Here is a 24,363-nt window from a genome sequence, read left to right as displayed (position 1 = left end):
TTTGATGGAAACAAGTGCAACGAGATATTGATTGAACAAATCAAGTCAAGCAAGTACACCTTTTAATTGAAGGACCTCTCGAGAGCGGTCCAATCAGTGGTTCTAAAATCGTATGAATGAAGGAGAGAAAGGAACGATAACTGGAAACGGAGGACAGCAAGACAAATGGCCTTCGTGGAGTAGCACAATAACGATGGTGTCGCTGGGGATACTTGATCTTGTCTTGGTCTTGTAAAGACTAAAATAGCGCAAGTTTGTAATAAAGAGATCCGGAATTAATTTACTGGACAGAAATAGAGAAGAATGGCCGTCTCTAGAGAATATAGACCAGGTTGTTATAAAGATATAAACATTAGAGGGTGTATTTAAGGTTGTCGTCTGTGTAGCCGAGGAAGGACAGCTCTAATTGAAGTTTTATTGTCGTGAATAACCGGTCCATATCGATGTGTCTACTCCAAACTGGTAATGTGTAATAAAATGAGGTTTAAAGTCCTACTTTTCTGTACGAATCGTGTAATTGAGATTGGCATACATACAGGCAGGCCATGTGCTATGAGGGAACATTTTCTCCGGACAGTGGCGTTTCTCACTTTCTTCATCGAATTCCTACTATGAAGGGTTCTTTTACTTGTATGCAAACAAGTAAACGGTTTTGTGTCCCATCCAAATGACTAGGCGCTTTTTCTTGCCAGAGCCCCCGTCCTGCACTACTGACAACGAAAAACCAGACTGAAGTCTCGACGAAATTAGTATGACTAAGTGCGCGTCATACACAACGAGCCACCACGACTTCCCCGCGGTTCTCTGTATTTCCTGAATAAACCCATGTATAAACCTTAAAATGAAATAAAATGTGGTTTAACGTCCTACTGCTCTGCACCGGCTGCGCTAATGCAGACGGGCATGCTCGTTTTTTCGTGCCATTCAAACGACTAGACACTATTCCTTGCCAGGCTCTCTGCAATGCATCGCTGACAAAGGGAAACCTCGACGGAAAACCCGAAGGAACTTTTAATGTTTTAGCCAAGTTTTATCTGGCAAATATGCGAGTAGATTAATCTTTGTCCCCAGTGTCCGAGAATATGGCCAATGAACGTGTCTCGAATAACAAGTTAGTATGCCTGTTAATCTACATAATCTCTAATAAAGATACCCAAACTTGGCTAATCATCGATGCTCGTGAATAATTCATCACCGGTTATTCGAGATTAATAGTTAATTTAATGATATAGTGGTACTAGTCCCGATTAATTCATGATTTAGTATTTAATTGTGTGATATTATGAGCCTAATTGGACATTTCCATTGATAACCTCCTTTATATTATTTATTAGTCAAGCAAGGTATGTTGTGGCAAACTGCTTTGATCCAATTATAAAATGCCACACCAACTCAACATAAGATTATACTGTTCTATACCAGTCTTGAAGGTCTCGCGTGACCATAGAAAACACGAACAAGTGTATAATATGAACAAGGAACCGGCCATGACGTTATTGCAACTATCTTGAAATTGTGACGTCAGATCAAAAGTCATTTAAACCATGCGCAATTTTTCAAAGGAGAAACAAGCCAAGTTTTATGCCGAGCGAACGCCGCCTTACCCCCCCCCCCCCCCTCCCCTCCAAGTCTATCAAGTATATTGAACCAGATCCTGCTGCCAAAACAATCGTTTGTTAGTTCCAGGCCGACTCGAACATGTCAACTCCCGGAAACCTACTTCTCTCTGACTGGAAAATTGATTCATGTTGATCGTACTGGATTTGGCGGTTCATGGTAATCGTACTCGATTTGGCGGTGCCTTGGCCTTTTTTGAAGACCTACCCCACCCCTCCTCCAGTTTACGAAGGATACGAAACCATTTCCTGGTGCCCAAATAACCGCATATCTGTCTCAAAACGCGAAACCCGAAAGAGTCGACTTGTGTCACGAGTTCCGTTCTGCTTCATTTATTGTGGGTCCAGTAATAATATTAACCTACTTCTGGGATTAATCCAACCTCCCACCCCAGTTCCATATATATATATATATATAACACATAGTGATAATTACTGGCCATACATCTACTGTAAAAGGGTTAATTAATTTCATTGTGTAATCGATCAAATATTTATACAAAAGAATGAGTGCAAGGTGATCCATCATTCCAGAACTTGTACTTGGTATCGAAGAAGAGTTCAGAATTCCAACAACTTAACTGCATCGATATATCGTTGTTTAATTAGAGAAAAAAGTTACTCTATTTCGTATTTTTTGAAAATAAAAATGCTAATTGGGGGAAAAATGAGATTTTCAAGGACAATTTTTTACCGGATAATATTTGCTTTCTATTTTAACACTTTAAAGGGATAGTAACAGTTTAAATAGTGTCGCCAAAATATACAGAAATGAAATGGGGTTTAACATCCTACTTTTGTGCCTGCAGTGTGCTATGGGAGAATTTTGCCCGGATAGCGACATCGAATTCCAATTTCCAATGCATCTATTACGTTAACATCAACGTTGACTCGGGACTTCGTTTTTCGTCACATACGATCCACTTGACACTGTTCGTTGCCAGCCCTTTAGTTTTGGACTACTAATAAGTGGAAACTAGATATAGGACAGTAGGATGTCCTTATTAGCCGAGTTGGTATAGGAAAGTAGAATGTCCTCATTAGCCGGTTTGATATAGGAAAGTAAGATGTCCCCAGTAGCCGGTTTGGTATAGGAAAGTAGTACGTCTTTATTAGCTGGGTGTACACAGGAAAGTAGTACGTCTTCCTACAAAATGCTTTACGATTGAATTCGATACGTGGTCATTTAGATCATATTATAAGCGGCCATTGGGTTAAAATGATACCTGATTATCCAGACAATATAATACGCCATTTAATGAGTACGCTTTTTTCGAGCGCGTACAAAGTAAATATTAACATGTAGACTGTTTTTAAAGAAAAAATGCTATTCATTGTATTCTCCTCCTTGAATGTTTTTGATCTTGAATGATACAGAATAACAAGTAGATGTAGGAACTCGAGATCTAAACAAATGTTGCTACGCGAGACCAAGTGTACTGTTATAATATATCAGACCGTGTACATATCATCATGCACGTGTCCGCCTTATGTTGTCAGTCAACAACACGCACTTGCCAAATAGGTTAAAAGGTTTTCTATTAACGGGATATCGTATGTCCACTCCGCTGACCAATTGACCAACAGCCAGTCGCTGACTCTCCATTAATTAATTTAACGCCGTAAAAATAAACACGACGCTATTCCAGACATCGCTCCATAATCACGCATTAAGGATCATCAGTGGGCAATTAACGTTGTGTCCAGTGTCCGTCCAATAGACCAATGGTCAGATAATCGTATAAAGTCATGTCCGGACACAGTTCTGGTGTTGTTTTAATATCCCCCGTTCGACAAGAGAGTAGACCTAACCATAATCAGATCGATACAGAGGAATAGGGGAGATACACTTTTATGGAAGACGAAAAGGGTCAAACTGGACCATTTTAACGGCATCATTTTCGATCGCGATTTTATCGTCAAATTCATTTTTTTTATTATTATCTAAACTTGATATTTTCCACTTGAATCAAGATCTTACCTCTTAGTTTTTAACCTTTGAAACAACATCTCTTTAATAAATTGATGATTTGTTTTTACTAATTTAAGAATATTTGGCAACAAATTTCTCGTATATAAAAAGGCTAGACAACATGCTAAACCGTCTTAAAAATAATATTTATTTTGAAAATTCAATAAACAATTTCTCAAATGGAAATTCATGTCAAAATTTTCTTGCATTTTCTAGAACAAATTGTTATGGCTGAACGTCATTATTACACCTGGGGACGCCCCTCAACGCTTGAAGTTAAATTGACGAAATTTGACCCGTTTTGTATTCCATACACTATAGTAATTGAATGGTTGTGATTTCTGATGATGTTACTTAATCTTGGGATTTTGTTCTTAGTCAGTGACCCGACCAAACGGTTAGTCTTTATTTGGAAGAGGTTTATAATAGATCATTGTATTCATGGCCGTCTCTAGTCGGTTATTCGGGTTGTATATGACCTCATTCCAACAAACCGTTTCTTCTACTTGTTGTTTGGGGGACACGGTGGCTAAGTGTTTTTAAACACGACTCCCAGGCTATATAGCGACCCAGTGTCTTAATATAGCCTGGGATCGCGGATTCGAACCTGGCGTTGGCCGACAAAGTTCATCGGGATTTTCCAGCGTTCGTTTGGCCTTGTCAGTGGTGCAGGACGGAGGGCTTGACAAGGACAGCTGTCTAGTTGTTCGTGTGAGACCAAAAACCGAGGTCCTGTGTACACATTAGCGTGTACATAAAAGATCTCTTAGCATTCCATATAAGAGTCGGCCGTGGCGACGCTGTCGGGGCAAAATTACTCCCATAGCACACTGTATGACGTATGCTCGTTTTCACTAGCCCAGTCGAAGCTGACCAGTAGGGCGTTAACCCCTATTTCATTTCATTTGTCGTTGGAATCAAGTTAATCAGTTCTTCTAGACAAGAAATCGCGAGGTATTTCTTGGTGTGTTTGCCAATGGAATCAACCCTCATGTAATAAGAACAATCCTGAAAATCCGTAGTAAACGGACCACAATGATCCATTGGACACTGTGTCTGAAAAGGCACGATAATGGCTTTTAGTACAACAGCTAAATCCCAAAAGAAAACCACGATAATCGTTCAAATGTGGATGCAAGTATCAACATTGGCACAAATATTTCATGAGGACAACTCTTTTGAAAAAGCCCAGTAGCCAATCAAATATCCGAGGTGGGGGTCATTTTCAAAATGGTCGACCTTCCGGCAAATCGAAATATCATTTTTTTGCGATAAAGCCAAGTGCAATTGTGCTTTTTTTTTTTTAAATTGACCTTTAACGTATATTTTAAGTTTCATCTATATCGAACAGAGTTAAGGGTCTTAGGGTGTCCATAAACTTTGTACACTTCACATTTTGTGTAAACGTACAGGTTCATAATCTCAGAAGTTGCGCGGTCTGATTCAGACCAAACCCGGACTCCCCAGGCATTAATATATATCATACGTTTCAACTGAATTGGACGAAAAATTGTGGCATCTGGGGCGTCCACAACCTTCGTACATCTTTCACAATTATCTGTAAAAGGCAGGGGGGGGGGGGGCTGATGCGCACCAGAGATATGTTGGACGTAAGCGTAAGCATATATTATAAGTTCCATCGTAAGGTATGTCATGGTAAGAGGGATGGGGGAGGGGAGGGGGTGGGGTGGCGAATGATCTGTTATTTAGTCAAATGGCGTGGTTTCGCTTCTCCACTTGTACTTGACAAGGAGTAGGATTGCCTGTCGGTTTCCCCCAACAGCTAAAGAACCTTACGCGCAAGCGAATTAATGAAATAGAATTGAACCATAAGTTAGTCCCGAAACGACCTAATTTGTGTCGAGTGGACGTTAAACCCCATTTCTCTCTCTTGCAATTGAATGATAACCCCCCCCCCCAAACAATTCTCGTGAAGTATATTGATTTGATGAATAAAAGTTTTTTTCCTGGTGTATAAATAGAAAGTTTAGTGTATTGAATGGGCTGTAGTATATATTATGTAATCATTTAATAGTTTGTGACATTTTATACGGGGAAGTGAGTGGCCGGGAAGCAGGAAATAAAATTATATGATTTACTATCATGATGATTCACGCTTTATTTAATTGAATAAATGGCGGATCCTGGTGCGGTGGTTGAGTATCACTCTTTTTATATAAAGTTAAAGATGCATCATGTTAAACCTAATCTGAGTATTGCAAATCTTTATTTTGGCTCCAAATGTTTTATAAATTATTATTTAGACATTTATTCACATGACAAGCCTATAATCAACTCTCTAGTTCATCGCATGGCGGAGATTTAAACGGATTGAAATACGATCGCAATTAAATGATTTAATTTAAAAATGGTGAATCGACGATCTTTATCTAAATCTTACATAATGTACTTCTATGGGCCGCTGTTAATTCTCTTCCGATAAAACAGAAATGAACTAGGGTTTAACGTTCTACTTTGCTGTTGTGTGATGAAGTGTGCTGTGTGATGAAGTGTGCTGTGAATAAAATTTTCCCGAGCAGCGGCGCTACGGCCAACTCTACCATCGGCCTACGACCTTTCGTCCCATGCCCCCCCCCACCCCCGTATGCCAAGCCCCCCGTTCTGGGTAAATCTGGCTGAAAACACAGGGGTCGATCCTGCATCCCCTGGTTAGTCAACCCGCGCCATATTCAGCAAGTCACCACGGCAAATACAGATGTCAGATCATACACCCAAAAGTATTTCCAAAACAGCATCAAGATCGGAAATTGATTAACCCGAATTTAAATTAAGATCATCTAAATATTTAGAATTTCTAATGCGTATGGGTTCCGCTTGCCAATTACCAGTCGGAGTTCAAACCCATGACTTGCTTATACATGTACAACATATCTTATACATAACCTGCTATAGGCCATATTTACTTATTATCTAAAGCCAGGAAGAAGGAAAGGGTGCAATGGCATCATATGAGGAAAAAATAAAAACATAAAATGAAATGAAATTGACTTTAACGCCCTGCTGTTCTGCTCCGACTGGCTAATGAAGACGGGTTTACAGTGACGTTTTGTCTGGACAGCGGTGCTATGACCTACTCTTATATCCAATTCCAATTGCCAATGGCTCTTTAAAAGGAGCTAAATCGCTGATATTTGGGTCGCAACGCATATAATAATGTAATGTGAATGTATATAAAGTGATTTACATTCAATTGTTTCCGTTTTTACTGCGATTTTCAATCAGTTATGTTCGACGAAATACGCCAGAAGTATGAATCGAATGGCAATCTCTAGCGTCTGGTTATTCCACTCTATACCGACAGTACTTATTGCGCATGCTCTCCAGAAAAGAATAAGACGTCACCGATGGACATGACTTGTGGAATATATCTAGCCTCTTTCTATGAGTCCCTTGTTAAAAATGGCGCTGAAATGCACCATGGTACACGATTCGTGTACCAACGGTAAAATGATTATTTTGTCTTAATTATTGGATATCAGAAGCCCATTTTTTCCCCGTAAGATCACAACATCAATGTTGATTTAAATTGACAAATAATTCGTGTTTTCAATGTCGATGATTTTGGATGATATTGAGTTAGAGACTTTTCTTCTTTAAGTGCACACCAATTTGTACACCAGACCCCGTGCCATCCGAACGATTATACGTTGTCCCTTGCCAGGATCTCAATCTGTTATTGACATGTTTTTTTTATCTAATGACCAGAAGAAGGAAAGGGTGTATGACATTATATGAGGAAAAAAAAAAACAACACGAAGAGAAAATTACATCACACAAATAAGACATTGGTTTGCGAACCTGGAGGTCCTGTGTCCCAAGAAAGTTTATCGTGATTTTCAGACGTGGTTCCCCCTTCTTAGTGGTGTAAAACGGGAGACCTGGCATATAGTTGTTCGGACGGGACAAAAAAAACGTGGTGACGTGTACAGGCTGTCGTGCACGTAAAAGAAAACTTGACAGTTGGAATTGTATCTGTCTTGTATTCTTCTACTGTCCCGGTCCCTCTACCGTCCTTCTACAGTCCCGACCGTCTTCTTGTATCCCTCTACTGTCCCGACCGATATAATATCTTATTTTTCAATTGCAGTATCAAAAAGTACCCCAAACCACTCTAGCCATTCTTTTGATTTGTTGTAAATGCAGTGGTGCATGGCGTAGTGATATTATCTGTGGCAGTATTTAAATGTCAACACGTTTGTACCCATAAATAAATAATAGTTCTACAACAGTCGGCCATCATTATGAATGAATCTGATAAAATGGTGAATGAAAACATTACAAGTGAAAATAAGCTGTGAATTGAAATGAAATGGAATTTAACGTCCTACTTTTATGCACCAATCATAATGACGGGCATACGCCACACAATGTGCTGTGAGGGATATTTTGCCCGGACAGCGGCACTATGGTCTACTCACTGTACACGGGACCTCGGGTTTTCGTCCAATTCGTCCTGCACCACTGACAAGCGGGAACCACGCCGGAAAATCATGATAAGGGATCTTTTACGTGCACACCAATGTGTACACACGACCTCGGTTTTTCGTACCAACCGAGCGACTAGACAGCTGTTCATGTCAGGCCCCCCGTCCTGCACCACTGACAAGGAGAAACCACACCAGGATACCTCCAGACTAGCGAGCCAGCGTCTTACTCACTTAACCACCGTGACTCCATATTTGATAACATATTCTGTACTTACAGTAGACAATGAATAAATTATACGAGTATTATAGATTCTGAAACAAGCTGTAGAGCTTATATCAATAACTTCCTAAATGATAATACATTTAATTTGTATATTTCATATAGCTTTAAAATATAATCATGATATTCAATTTCACGAGGCTTTAAAACAAATAAAAATTAACATAAAAATTAACATAATGATTGATATAATAATTAACATAATAATCACATTTGTAGTCGTCAGCAAAATCGTCATTGTCGTCGTGTCCATCATCATCATCATCATCATCGTCGTCGTCGTCGTCCCCATCTTCATTATCAAGTACATTTATTTAAAGTTCTGGTAATGCTTAAAATTCTCAACTATTCTTACACGAAACCTGAATAAGGATGTAATAAACTTATTGTAGCATTATAACAAACCTGAAAAGTTGATAGAAAAGGTCAAGCAGCGGCTGCCAGGCAGGATACGCCCACATTTTCGAGAGATGGATAGAGAACAAGCTAAGAAGAAAGTGATTTTTCCTACAATCAAGGGCCATAATTCAGGAAATTACAATTCGATATGCGCAAATATCGAAAGGAACCGAGATCCTTGTGTTATAAACTTACATTTCAAGTTTCAACAAAATCGGATAAAAATTGTGACTTCTATAGGGTCCACAACTTTGATATACCCTATTTTTACGCTATTTGAGAACGAAGGGCGGCCATTTTATCTGTCAGTTTTGGGCCGATTTTCACGAAATTCGAACTCAGTCGTCCTTAGGGTGTAACGGTGATATAATAATACGGTTTTTTAAATCGGATAAAAATTATGAACCGAGATCTTTAGGTTATAAATTAACATTTCAAGTTTCAAATAAATCGGATAAAAATTGTGACCTCTATAGGGTCCACAAGCTAAAAACGTGATTTTTCGTACAATCAGGGGCCATAATCCATGAAGTTTCGATCCGATACATGCCAATATCGAAAGCAGCCGAGATCTTTTGGGGATAAACCTATATTTCAAGTTTCGTCAAAATCGGATAAGAATTGTGACCTGTAGAGACGGACGGCATAATACGTCCACATGAAAATGTGGGCGTATAAAAACAATATTTTACATCACTACGCCAGGGACAAAATCGGACTTTTCTTCCCCACCCCACTTCTCTCCCTTTACTTAAAAATCCCGTACCTGCACCTTTATTGCAATTTCATAAGAAAAATCCGATAAATAGTTTTATTAATCAAATTTTCGTATGAAATTTTTCTTAATGAAAGTGGTTGATTATTAAAATTGTTTGAGTACACGGTGACTTTAACTGCTATAGAATGAAATGGGATTTATCGTCCTATAGAATAATTTATCATTATGTGTGTATTTATGTAAACTATAAAAGTTTATTGATATAAACCACGATTTTGTGTATCGTGATTGGCCCCTCTTCTATTTATCACTTCCTTGTTTCCTACGTTGCTGTAGTGCTATTAACGTTCATTGCTGAATACGCAGATATGGCGTTAAAATATACGAAGGTTTAACGTCAGCTTGACACAAACTAGGTCATTTCGGGAATAACAAATGATTCAATTTTTTATTTCAATAATTCGCTTGCGCGTAGGGGTCTTTAGAATTGAGAGCAGAGACGTTATTCAAGCGTAAGCTCTGTCTACTGCACATCTTTTTGTGTCTTCTCGGTGGAAAAAACAACCTGTGGCCTGTTTACACATTGGCATGCACAAAAGGGAAATCATGCAAGGTCTTTTTAACGGCTTTTAGTCGTTCGGATGGCAAGAAAACAAGCCAAGGTGCTGTGTACACCTTGGCGTGCACGTAAAAGAACCTTTGACAGCTGGACTGGAATTAGAAATAACAGTAGGTCGGGAAAAATGTCCCCCATGACATGCTTTATGGCGTATATGGCTTAAATAAATTATCATTTAGAAGTGTAGTCACATGGCAAGTCCATAATCAACTCTCTAGATGCTGAGGGGATTAAAGATAATGCCTGTCATATCGACGTCAAATGATAAAATGGCGGCACTCACGGCCACGCCCGATTGAAGGACAGAAAATCTTGGCAATGGTACTTGAAGGAAAGTAGGACGTTAAACCTCATTACATTTATTTATCGGGTTTATTTTTTTTTGTTTGTTTTTTTTTTGTTAAATATAATTTATGCTTAAATCTTCCTTGTTTACATTGATTTTTTTTATGAACCAGTGAAAACTGTTTTTTTAGTTGACATGTAATTTGAGTTGAATTTGTTTATTTTCGTCTCTTCCGTCTTGCTATAAATAGTTACATTGACCTAATTATATCGTGAGTGGATACTAAAAACAGAGGCGTGTTTTCTTTGGTGGGGTGGGGGGCATCCTAGTGCATTAACAGGTACATTTACACGTAGAGTTATAGATACACGCACAAGTACATTTACATGTACACTTGCACGTACATTACAATAAGTTAAATGGAAATAAAGCAAGGGGTTCCTTTTATTTGGGTGAAAAATGTTAGTCCTAAAATGACGTAGTGTTGAGTAGTAGCTAAACATCATTCCCCCCTCTCTCTCTCAATTCCCCCACTACTCTATCTCTCTCTCTTTGTCCCCCCTCTCTCACACTCTCTCTATTTTTTCGTCCCCCCCCACTCTCATCCTCGCTCGAACTAGCTCTCTATCTCTGCTCCCACCCCCTCATGCCCACCACCCTTCACTCTGAATAATCCCACACCGTAATCTAGATGTCGCCAGACATAATGTCACGCTAAAATATTATCTTAAACGTAGTTATTGAAAGCTTATGAGCTCATCCTTATACAATGTTTAAATATTTGGGGGATAAATTCTTCTAATTATTAAAACAGAAAGACCCGATGGACATCAAAGAAAATATTAAAATAGCTTAATGTTTGTGAATATGTCGCGAACATATGTTTATATGATGGTAGTGTACAGGAATTGAAAGTGATTCGTGACGAGATATCAATTCTGTTGGATTCTCCTTTTAACTATAGAAGACTACAGAAGAGCCATGATGTGGTCTAGACTGTACAAACATTACAGGGAGTGGTCGTAGAGGTCGACTGACCGCCTTAGGCCACGGTTTTATTGTCCATTAAATGGTCCTATTAGAGGACACACCAATGTTGACCTGGTTTATAGGCGACCTCGTTTCCCTTCACGTGATCAGTCGTGTCAGGTGACCATATTCTGAGGAGAGAGAGAGAGAGGAGAGAGAGATTTTTAAAGAGAAGAAAGATGGCAACTTCTAGAGAGAGAGAAAGAGAGAGAGAGAGAGGGAGAGACGCGCACAAACACAGAGTGAGCGTGCGCAACTTCCGGTTTCAGAAAACAATGAGATTTTGGAGACATAGAAAGAGAGAGAGAAATGGGGTTTAACGTCCACTCGACACAAACTAGGTAAATTCGGGACTAACATATGGTTTAATTTTATTTCAATAATTCGCTTGCGCGTAGGGGCCTTTAGCGGTGGGAGGAAACCGGAGGACCCGGAGAAAACCCACTGACGGCGGTTGATTCTATCAGCATCCAACCACTCGTTACGCGTTACGGAGACCAACAATAGCCCGCCCGTATCATGTCCGTCCATAGCTCTAGGCTATTATCTTTGATGGAGGATCATTTCAATCTGTTCAAACGTTATCCAGTCTGATCCTCTTACACGAAACACCTCGTTCATTAACAACCCAACAAAGAGAAAGACGTCATCCTAAGTTGTTGGTCAGCATCTTAAACAAATATTGAAATATGCCAAGAACATGTATTGTACGGCTTAACGAAGGTGCCCGGTGTAAGAGAAAGCGTTAATGACGGTGGCACTGCTAGCAGGTGCCCGTTTAATAACCGTAAGGTCATACTAGAACACAGAAAGCAATTTATAGTGACATGGGTGCTAAGTAGCTGCAGGAATCTGATAGACCAATTAGCACCCGATACTAGGAGTCTGTTCAACTCACCATGCTGTAAACGATTTGACAGGTGGAATTAAAAGGGATTTATCGGTCAGTTCTTGCCATTATTTGCTTCATTTTCAATAACAAGAGATTATGATGAAGAGAAAAAACATGTAGCATTCCGAGAATCTGTCAATAATTTGAGAGACATTGTAAACATAGAATTATTCTGTTTTATAATCATTAAGCTACTATAACCGCTTCTACTTTGGTTATACTTTATTCAAATATGGTATAAGGTTTAACTGAGATCTGGGGTTTAGGTGGGCGAATGGTCTCATGTATTTTAGTCAAGTTTCGATTCCCCGCAAGCGAATTATTGAAAATAAATTTAACCATAATATTTGAGTCTCGAAATGACCCCCCGCCTTCTCTCACTCTTTCTCTCCTTTCGGGAACAGAACCGAGATGGACGGACCGCCGGACAGAGCACATTTCAGTATCTCTCAGATTTAAATTTTCGTTTAAGACGTAGGTACTAGGTTATTGGTGAACGTGGCCCAGACATTGTCGGAATTGGGTATTTGGTGAACGTAGCCCAGATTAGTTACATTTTAGTTATATATGTAGGTCCGCCATCTTTAAAGCGTGTATATATATATAAGTAGGTATAGAGTTATAGGTGATGAGTGATGATCAGTAATTGATGGACCAATTATCTGTTTAAAGGAAACCTGATATATCCACTGATTATACCAACCAGTACAAATACATCTACTTGATGAGAAAATTACGGTATTAAACACCAATTAAACCCAGTACCTCCATGGTTCTATTAGAATCATACCTACCAAGATGAAAATATTTGTCATTGGACAGAGCAAGATACCTGCAGAACAAAATACAGACCTAGCAATATTTAATCAAACTGCCTAAGTAATCGGATTAATATTCCACCTTATCAATGGACGATGAAGAATAAATAATTAAAGGTTGAACATTCCAGCATATTGGTTAAATATCAATAATAAATATACAGGAGAGAGAAAGAGAGAGAGAGAGAGAGAGAGAGAGAGAGAGATTTTAACAAACTAGTTCATTACGGGACTAACCTATGATTCAAATTTTTCGCCTGTGTCTCTTGGTCTTTATCTGTAGGGGAAACAGTAAAATACCTATAAAATGAAATGTGGTTTAACGTCCTACTGTTCTGTTGGACAGACGACCACGTACAAGAATGGGATCGACACTGTGTCGCTTGATTCAATGACAGACAGAGAGAGCGAGAGTGATGGGGCGAGGGGGTGGGGTGGTGGTGGTGGTTAACGTTCACTCGTCACAAGCTAGGTCATTTCGGTACTAACATATGGTTCATTTCTATAATTCGCTTACGCGTGTTGGTCTACAGCAGTGGGACGAACCGTGGGACCCGGAGAAAATCCTTGTCACGTACCGAAACCACGGGGAATCGAAACCACGCCTCTTAACGAAATGACAGACCTTATGATACAAGGCACATGCGTTAACCTTCCCACCACCAAACCCCACTAATATCAGAATTAATTAAATTTTTTACACATGAATGAGTAATAAATTAAAATGGGCAAAGACTTTAAAAAGTTAATGTATATAAAAATAACTCCTTAAAACACGAATCTGTCGTAAGACGAGAGGGCGCGTCATAATAAAATCAAGTTAAAACAGGACTTTCAGCTGGTATCGTCAATGCGGACAGAAAAAAAACTCGCGGGGAAATGGAATCCGCCTGCTTTATTTTATAAATATACACCAGCCCACTAGTATTTAAAGGAATCTTATATATATGTAACTAACGCTGGGTTCTTCATGAATGCCCATTGTTTCTTGTTGCACCCTTAATCCCCGTATAATTAGTTTCATTTGTTTCATCTGTTTTATTTCCTGGTTAGGTAATGCGCCCTTCTATATTATTACACATTAAAGGACAACTTTGGTTTACACTTATTCTACATATTATGTGTTAGAACTAGTTAAAGGATAATGTTGGTGTATATCATCTTCATATGCGACATGACTGGTTAAAAACATCAAATATTATGTTAACATAAGGGAGATCTCTGTGCTATGGTTGATCCGTAAATGAAACCGGAAAGTGACACAAATAAAGTTAGCGGTTAATGTTACCGACTGACCTAAAGGGTGATAACTGGTACTTTCAGACGATTTCCAGCTCACTTATAATTCCTATGAAGTTGAAGAGGTGTTTTATTAGAACTGTAGGGGATACCTTTGTTAAATAACTCTGTCTTAAAATTACTTTTGGAAGGTGTCTAACCAGTTCTATCACAAAGGCATTTTTAGGTTTAATCACCCCGTTGACGCGGTTTGGCGTTAATTTTTGCATTCAAAATGGCGGACATTCATGTCATACATAATACACAATACAGTTCTCAAAAGACCTAAATAGATCTAATAAACAAAACAAAAAACCCAAAAAACCGATGAGTACGCAAAGGAATACAACAGTAAATCAAATATTGAAGCTAGACATTGACGATAAACAGTCGAGTTCTTGAAAAAAAAAGAACAAAAAAACTCTTTAATACAATGTCTCATGAAGAAACTGGGAAACAAAACGAAAGCAACTTTATAGAATATACCAGAAATTAAACATATATTTAATAAATATATTAAACAATTTAGTATGATTTAAAGCTGATTAAAGATACATCCCCCCTGTACAAACTGGGTGATTTGATGATATATTTGGACTAAAAACATATTCAAACTATTTAATATATCAACCATTTGCATCAAATCCTTCTCAAAGCATTGTAATCGACAGGAAATATCCCAAGCTGTAAAAATCTAATAAAAAAAAAGTCAAGTTTATGTTACGTGACTTGGCTGTCGCGGTATAGCAAGGGTGCCAAGCGGGAAGAGAATTCATTGCATATAAAAGACGACGCTGTCTTTAATACTGCCCATTTACCATAAATATCAAAACCCAAGTAAATTCTCGGATTATCCCCTGTCAACGTCTTTTTCGGCGGTTTTTGTCTCAGAAACTGTTGTAGGTTTAAGTCTCCCACATTTTTCACGTCCGCTCACCATCAAGTTTCATCAACATATATCAAGCGCCACCAAACGCAAAGAGGCCAGACACAATCTCGGGCAGACAGCCCATAATCGCCGGACTGTTAATTAGTGACACCCTCTCAATGGATGTTTTTCAATGAATCCAGTATTTTTCTAGTAAGATTGCCATACTTTTATTGGAAATAACCACCCGATAAATATTTTTGTGGGAATGTATCTTTAATGAAAACATATTATTATGTAGACTTATTGTCAATTTAATGAAATGATTCACTTTTAACTCGATCATCTAGCCTAACTAAACCTAGTCAAGCCAGGCACAGACTGAGACCGCCATACGCGATGTGTGAAGAGGAAATACAAGCTTAAAGCGCAAGGAAACTAAATCAACAAGGGTACCGAGTGAAACCGCGACACGAGGTCTGTGAAGAGTAAACACAATCTTAAAACGCAAGTAACCGGGTCAAGCAGGGTACCGAGTGAAACCGCGACACGAACTCTGTGAAGAAGAAATATAATGTTGCGAAGTTAAGTAAACCTAGCCAAGCCGGATACCGCTTAAAACCGCGACACGGCATCTATGAGCAGGAAATATAATCTCCGGGCGTTAAGTACATAATTAAACGAGGGACCAGGTTGTATCGACAGGTATGTTTTCTTTCTTTTGTTTTCTTGTATTGTATTCTGTCAGGAAGCAGGATGAAAGAGTTGCCACAAGTTATTATAGAGATTGGTATGATAGATTAAAGGAATACCTGAATAAACCGTGGAGTGGGCGATATATATATATAAGTATTGTTGCTACTATATCTATATCCTGTTAGAAGATGCTGATAATGCAATATACGAACTGGTTCCCAAGGGCGCCTCTCACGAACACCAGTCGTATAAAACGAACGCCCACTCGATCCTTTGATATTTCAATAGGAGATGAAAAAAGGCTGAATTGTTAGAACATTTTAGTTTTCATGATTAATGGCCGTGTCAGGAATTCCAAGATATTTTTCTGTGCCAACCGGAACAATCAAGACGGGCTTATGCCATGCAGTTCTTTGAAAGAAACTCTGCTCAGACAATGCCCTTTTCGGCTACCCTTGTCGAATTACATCTGTCAAGGGTTCTTTCACATTCCAATAAGACAGATGCAAAGATCAAGGTCTAGTTGTTCGGATGGAGCGATAAATTATGTACTGTGTACGCATTGGCATGTTCACAAAAGAACTTTTGACAGTTTTTATTCGGGGAACGCTGTCCAGGCTAAATCCCCCCCCCCCCCCAAAGCACACTGTATGACGACTGTGCGTTGTTTCTTGCCAGGCCCCCGCCTTACACCACCGACAAGCGGGTACCTAGCCGAAAAATCCCGATAAACTTTCTCGGCCAAGGCAAGGATCGAACACGGGAACTATAGGTTAGCGAGCGAACGTCCTACTCACTGAGCCACAGGGCGTGGAACACCACTTCATATTTCATTATCAGAAATGGGTATCGAGAGCTACTGCGAATTTCTACAATTAGAATTATTTCCGTTGAAAGTTGAATAAAAAAAGGAAAACGTAGAGATGTGGAACAATATTATTGATTTTAATTGAAACGTGGAAACCTATAATGGAATTTTATACGGTAGCGTGGGTTGTTCTCCTTGGATACCATATGTTCGCTTGAACTTTTATCCTTTCTACTAGATCGTCCAGAAATGGTGTTATTTTCCAGAAAGGTCGCTCCGCTGGGATAGAAAAGAAGCACGCATAGATGTATCAATATAAACGACCTGTCATCTTAAAAGCACACTATCACAATAATATGACAATAATAATAATTTTTACATGATTTAAAAATAGTCATGTTTTCACTTTCTCATCTTCAAGGGAAAATCATTCCATGCAGTGTGTTATAAGGGACATTGCGCGGAGCGCGTCCGTGTGGCCTACTTTCATTTCTAATATTCCACGTGTCAAGGGTGCTTTTACGTACCGGTACACACCCATGTGTACACGGGGCCTTGTCCTACACCACTGACACACCGGAAAAACCCGACGAACTTTTTCATACAACACGGAGGTCGAACTCGGTATCTGTGGTTTAGCGAGCAACGTCTTACTCACCGAGCCACCGCGTCTCGCTCCCATCTCTCTATAACAACATTCACGTTGCATCATTAAGGTCTGTTATTGAGTCAAGTGGTGTGGTTTCGATTTCCCGCTTGTGCGTGACAAGGGGTAGGGTTGCCTATCCAACCTCGTGGGTTTTCTCCGTGTCGTCCGGGTTTTCCCCACTGATAAAGACCCCAACGCACAAGCGAATTAATTAAATAAAATTAATTGAACCATATGTTAGTCCCGATTGACCTAGTTTGTATCAAGTGGATGTTAAACAAACCTCATTTCTCTCTCTCCCATTAGCTCGCTTAGTGTAGAAAAGTAGGACGTTAAATGCCATTTCATTTCTGTCTATGTTTTCAATGAGAGACAAATTCTGTAATTGCAAGTTTCAGCTCATCTCAAAATGTTTCAATCCCAAACGACTCCACTAATGTAGAATTAAATGGAATATTGGCAAATACTACTCCCTACCACTACAGTCCTCTAATCCCCTAAGTGCTGCACAGATCCCGTCCATTCACTATCAACAAACAAGTCTTTCACTCAACCAAACAGTTTTAATGTATTTTACATTTACCAGGAAGTTAAAGGGAAAGAAAGAGCATTGATCGGAACCCAAAAAAAAAAATGTTTTTTACTTTTACAATGTTTTGCCTACATAAGTGTTTGCGTCGTAAACAGCCGGTTGAAGACACCTTCAGAATTTAACAGACACGTGGCCATTTTGAATCACATGATAGCCTTTTCTGTTAATTTCTCCAGTAGGCCAACCACATAGGAACAGACAGTTATCATATGATACTTAATAATGTCACCGAGTTTTTTTCTTGGTCATAGACTGAACCGTGGGAGTAGTGATCAAATACGATGGTGGATTTTTCAGTAATAATTAACGTCTCAAACGTCACGTGACCTGTCGATTAAGGCAGTGAAAAGAGAACATGTCCTTATAGTCCAAGAGCCAGTGACGAAAAAACTGCCTCATAAGTAATAGAAGGTTTGACTATATTAATTGGCAGCTATTGATAGGGCAAATTCAAAACACCCAGTCTTACGAGGTTCCAGTGGGGCATTTGACTGGGAGGGGCAGGTAAAAAGGGCCAAAAAGGGCTAAAATTTGCCTCATAAGTAATAGGTTCAGAATTATTTCTAAAATGTTGCCATACAATGTATGAATATAAAAAATATAAATCTGACCGGAAAAAGTGGGGCCATGCCCTTTTCTGACTGCCTTAAAAAGTGCCGACGGGGGCCAAAATCTGCCTCATAAGTAATATAGTTGAAATTGCTGCCAAATGTTAGCTATGTACAAGCCGATTCTAAAATATTAGCAACCACACGTAATAGCAACCACGTGGACCGGCTTTTGTCAGTAATACAAAATCCACAAACGGATTATCTCAGCGCGTAATAAAAACTTCATGTTTCCATAGAAAACCGGGGTGTTGGAGAATGGTTTAACGCGTGGGCCTTAGATCTTAAGGCCTGTAATAGCGCCAAGTGGCGTGGTTTCGATTACCAGTTTGTACGTGACAAGGCATAGGGTCGCCAGTCCAACTTCGTGGCTTTTCTCCCACTGCTAAACACCGTTACGCACAACCGGATTATTGAAATAAAATTACAGCATGTGTTATTCTAGAAATGACCTGGTTTGTGTCGAGTGTTCTCTCTCTCCTTATCCCCCCCCTCTCTCTCTCCACAGAAAACAAACAAGGTTATTATTTATTGAGAGTCTGTAACCGCCCTTCTGGAGATTTCTATTAGGTTACAAGCAAGCTATCATTAATACTGTGGCTTTTATTCTATTTCTAACGTTAATCCTTCGGGCAAGAATTAGCCTTCTATATACATCCTTTGCCACAAGGCCTGGTTTAATTCATGTCTTCTACACGGTGTTTAATTCCTCTCTTCTGCTCGTCAACATGGAAGAATGTGAAAATGTAAACTTCTATATAATTTGACTAATTGGTGATTTTATTTGTTTTCAGCTTTTTGTATTTTTGTTTAAAGGGATTTCTTTTGTGGTATTTGAAAGTAAAATTATATTTGCTTTCAGCTCTTGTAGTTTTGTTTAAAGTGATTCCCTTTGATGTATTTGAAAGTAACAATTTTAGTAGAGCTCTGAAGTATCACTGTTAATAGAAACCCGGGTTCTAAAGGGATTATAGTCAAGATTATAAAACTACAGGTAGTGCTATCTTTTTTGATTTTGTTCCGGTTAACTGTGCTGCAGAGGATACCGAATATTGACAAGGTGTCTTTGTATCTTGATAATTACTGAAGGGAATCGAACCATATTTTTGACCGATTCATTTTTTTAGAGACTCGACTATCATAATATTGTAATTTATAAGGGATTCCTCGATCACTCAAATGATGCGGAACCAAGGTTGCTCAGTGAGTGGGACGCTGGTTCATTATCCAGGAAGTTCACGTTTCAACCCAGGTGTTGGATTGGCCGAGAAAGTTCCCCGTATGGACGCAGAACGGAAAGCCTGGCAACCAACACTGTCTAACAGTTCGAACGTAATAGACCTCTTGGAAGTTGAAATTCGACGGACAGTGCAAGGAACCGCCGCCCTCCGGACGCAACTTTCCTCAGAGCGCACTGTCGATCTTCATTAGCCCACATTGCCGAAAATGACGACTACAGACGTTAGATACAACGCATGCCAGACCGTTTAATTATTATGTTTGTGAATAGTAAAGAATCACGATTTAATGTAACAATACTAACCAGTAAGGCTTTATACCCTTCCCCCAAAATATTATAATTATATAGTAATCTCAGTCGCCTCTTAACCTTAGATTATTATTACTGAATCATCTTTTGTACCAGAAAATAAAGGCCCCGCCATTAAACACTATTATTTATGTTTTTATTTATAGTTTGTTAATTCTAAAGGCGGGTCTTTGACCCCTCCAAACACCTGGCCTTTCACCTCATTTAACACGTGTTCCAGAGATAGTTCAGTTAAATGGCCGCCCCTTGGCTAAACACTAGGTTTGGTTCTTAACTGTCTCCAAAACGTCAACATGGAGCTTTGAGGCTGGCCAGGTATATTGGATTAGGAGATCTTTAAGAGTCATGGCCTCGCGTATATTTTATTATCTTGTCAAATTAGTTGAGTAAGATGTTGATGAAGTAATCCTTGGCCTTTTTATTGGATTCAGTTGTCATGGCACTCATCACTAACTAATAATTATGGCCATGTGTAGTCTTGTAAGCGAGTAGTGGTCGCGCTCGAAAAGAACTTTCAGCACGGGCAGATTCGTCTAGACCTCGAATTACCTCACTGAAATTTTACAGACGAGAAAACTTAAAGGGTTACGCAAGAACTGAAATAATGTGAGGTTTACTGTCCAACCTTACTGTAGTAGCCGACCATGAAGGTGGCCATGAAGGGAACGTAAAGGGTTTACTTACCCTATCCCTTTCCTGCTAACAATGGCAAAGGAAGCCAGATTGGAAAACATCTATTTAATTTCTCTATCAACAACGGGGTCGAACCCGGGACTTCTTGGTTAGCACCATACCATGGACCTTATAATACATGGACTGGTTACGAGAAGCAATACCGTTAAATGCATGCCGCACGAGACCTCAATGTCTTCGCTAATTACCCAAAATCACTCTTTTTCATCGTTTCATTGTGTGCCCCGGATTTACCCAAAACTGCTACCCCCCCCCCCCCATACGTTTTTGACAAGGTAAATCATATATATACATTTTATTTGTAAACAACTTTTTAATTAGCATCTTAAAAGTACATCTCCGATCAAATATTGAAGCAAAGACGTCGCCATTGTTTGTTGTTTCATGAACATTTGAAAACATACGTCGGGATTGTTGCTTTTAATCAAAATCTATTAATTATTTTAATTTTTTCTGACATAATTCTTATACACGTAACTCTAAGGCGTTGTTTAGAAAAATATTCATCACTTATTAAATAAGTCAAATATAATTAATTACTTCCTAAAAACAACGAAAATAAACTCTTTTGACAAACAACCATAAATTTATGGAAAAATACGATATTTTATTTTTGCTTTCAATCAATCAAATTAATGATCCCATTCTCTATAAACTTCGATATCTTATCCATTGTAATGAGCAAAATTATTATTTCTAAAACCAATATTAACCTTTTTAAAAATAATTTTGTTTTGTGATAATTTCAAGTAAGGGTACCGGTAGATATGCAAACTGGTATTTGATTTGAACCAAATTACCCTACAGTTTTGCCCAGTTTCTTCAGATTATATAAATGAGAAACTTTGTTTAAAATAAGTTTATATTTATTTGCATTATTATTCATTTATATTTTTTAATATATTTATTATATCATGCTTGCTTAGCTCGTAAAGAAAAATATCATTACAGGAAGAAAGTTCAAACTTCATGTCGTGACCATGTACCGATGACACACACGGACTCAAAATAATGCAAAGTAACTTACATTTTTTTTTTAATATTTTACAGAAGATATCATTTATTAAATACATATTTATATATGTAGATGTAATTAATCAGGAAATACTTAATGTACTGACAATTAACATGGAATTAATCTACTTTACTCAGACATTGTTAGGTCCATGAGTCCATGACCATACCTACCGGGTCACAAAATGAGTTAACAAGTGGTGTGAATCCATCACTTTGAGTAGTCAATCTTCTTTTAAGATAACATTTTACTGTCAACAAGATGTAAATCCACCTCCCTTACCAACCGATTTCCCCCTCCCCACTCCCCAATATGAATAGTATTGGACTGATTTCTACAGACAATATAATACTAGTTGAAAGCAAGTGCTCCGTGATGAGAAAATATGAAAAAAATATCAAAAATATTGTGTAAGTAAATAAATATGTAAATAAATAAATATTATGCCATTCTAAGGCATCAGATAAACAAATCAGTACTTAATCCTCTTAATTCATCGTATTTTAATCCCAACCCAACAGGTTAACTTCGGGTCTTTCCCATTATTAAAGACCCCTACGCGGAATCAGGTTATTGGAATCAAATTGAATCATATGGTAGCCAGAAAATGACATGGTTTGTGTCGAGGATGGGTATTCTCCTTTCTCTCTCTCTCTCTCTCTCTCTCTCTCTGTGCATGTTTTAACACCCTACAGGCAGAGTTCTATGATTATTTGTCACCAATAGAAAATTTCACACTTTTGATCATAAAATAATTATTATGGTGTCAAATCAGCATTGAAACGGAATAAATATCCGCCATTTTCCCTTAGCTGATTGGCTCCTTTATTATTAGAGAGCTGATCGACGATCCTCGGATTACTTGCCAAAACTATTAAGACTAGCATGATATTCAATTAGCCCATAGATTTCAGTACTTAATAGAATTTATTTGCTTGAACAGATAACCAACGCGAATGGGATATTGACCATGGTGGAATTGAGTTGCCAGCGGCTATCAGTAAACACTAGAACTGGACACGGTCAGAAATAATAAACGTCTATATGGCGAGTCAGTATTGTCTGTTTTATAGCGTTATTGTTACGACGGTCAGCTATAAAAGTCGCGCTATTTGTTAAAGCTATATAGATTTGATTGAACACAAAAAAGGTTATTTAAATTGAAACATTATATTTGTTTATTTTACGTTTGCACATTTTACCTTGTCATGAGGATGATGATACAAACGGAGTATATAGATGACAGGAAGTGAAATAAAATTAAATGGGGTTTAACGTCCCACTATTCTGACTCGACTGGGCATACGCCATGTAGTGTGCTATGAGGGAAGGTTTGCTCGCACAGCGGCGCCACGACCTACTCTTATATCAAATTCCAACTTCACATGCACGGGACCCCGGTGTTTGTCACATCCGAACGACTAGACATTGGTCCTTATCATGTCCCCTGTCCTGCATCACTGACAAGGGGGAACCACGTCCATATGCAAATGGCGGTCAGCGGATTCAAAGAATAATTTTGACCAAATGATTCTCTATCTGGCGGTGATAATGATCACAGACGAGTCGTTCATTTTCCATTTTCTTATTAGTGTTAAATATGTTGCCTGTTTAAAACGCAACCAGCCAGCCAAACAGTCGTAGTTAATAAGCAATCGCCCCCCCCCCCCAATCCAACTCGTCCTGACAGCCAGTTCCATTAATTAACAAATTAGTCGGACAATTTCAACTTGTAGATAAGCCATTTCTGACATAGTTAGCAAACATTAACAGTAATGAACGGTCAATTTAACATGTAGACAAATGATCGTCTACGCCGTTTTATCAATGAGTAGCATTGGTTGTATCAATCAGATCGACATGTTTTGGTCTGAGGAATCTATTTTCAGGTCGGATGTTTACACACGCTGGGAGAGAGAGAGAGAGAGTGGGGGGGGGCACATATTAAGTCATTTCGGGACTAACATATGGTTCAATTTTATTTCAATAATTCACTTGCGTGTAGCGGTTTTATTAGTATGAGGAAACTAGAAGACCATACTCCTTGCCACGTTCAAGCGTGTAATTAAAAAAACACCAATTGTCTCGATGACAGACTCTGTGATCTAACGTCATGTGATGAGGAAGCGGAACAGCTCTGTTTACGGTACGCTTATCGCAACCAATTGTAAACGCAGCTACATGTGTAAACGCTAATCCTTAGCCTGTCCTAACCCAGATTCCCAATAAGTGAAATGGCCTCGTTCTAACACTGTTTTGGTCAGTTCACCCGAAGATAATGATTTGTTTACATTCTAACTGACCAGCACTGACCAGCTATATCATGTCAAGGTTGGATAAACATGCTTGTTTAGTCTATTTATAGACTGTACGCAATACCTTGCCAGAAGAAAACTGCGTCTTACTTTAGAAAGAGCTTTATTTTTATACACAGCCTGAAGTGACATTCCAGCTCGGAGGATAATGGAAACAGAATATTCTTAATAGGTAGAAATAGCGTTGTTACTCATATCTGAACTTCTTTTGAGTT

Source organism: Patella vulgata, chromosome 8 (assembly GCF_932274485.2).
Source record: "Patella vulgata chromosome 8, xgPatVulg1.2, whole genome shotgun sequence".
Taxonomy (NCBI): domain Eukaryota; kingdom Metazoa; phylum Mollusca; class Gastropoda; family Patellidae; genus Patella; species Patella vulgata.
Note: the sequence above shows the minus strand (reverse complement) of the source record.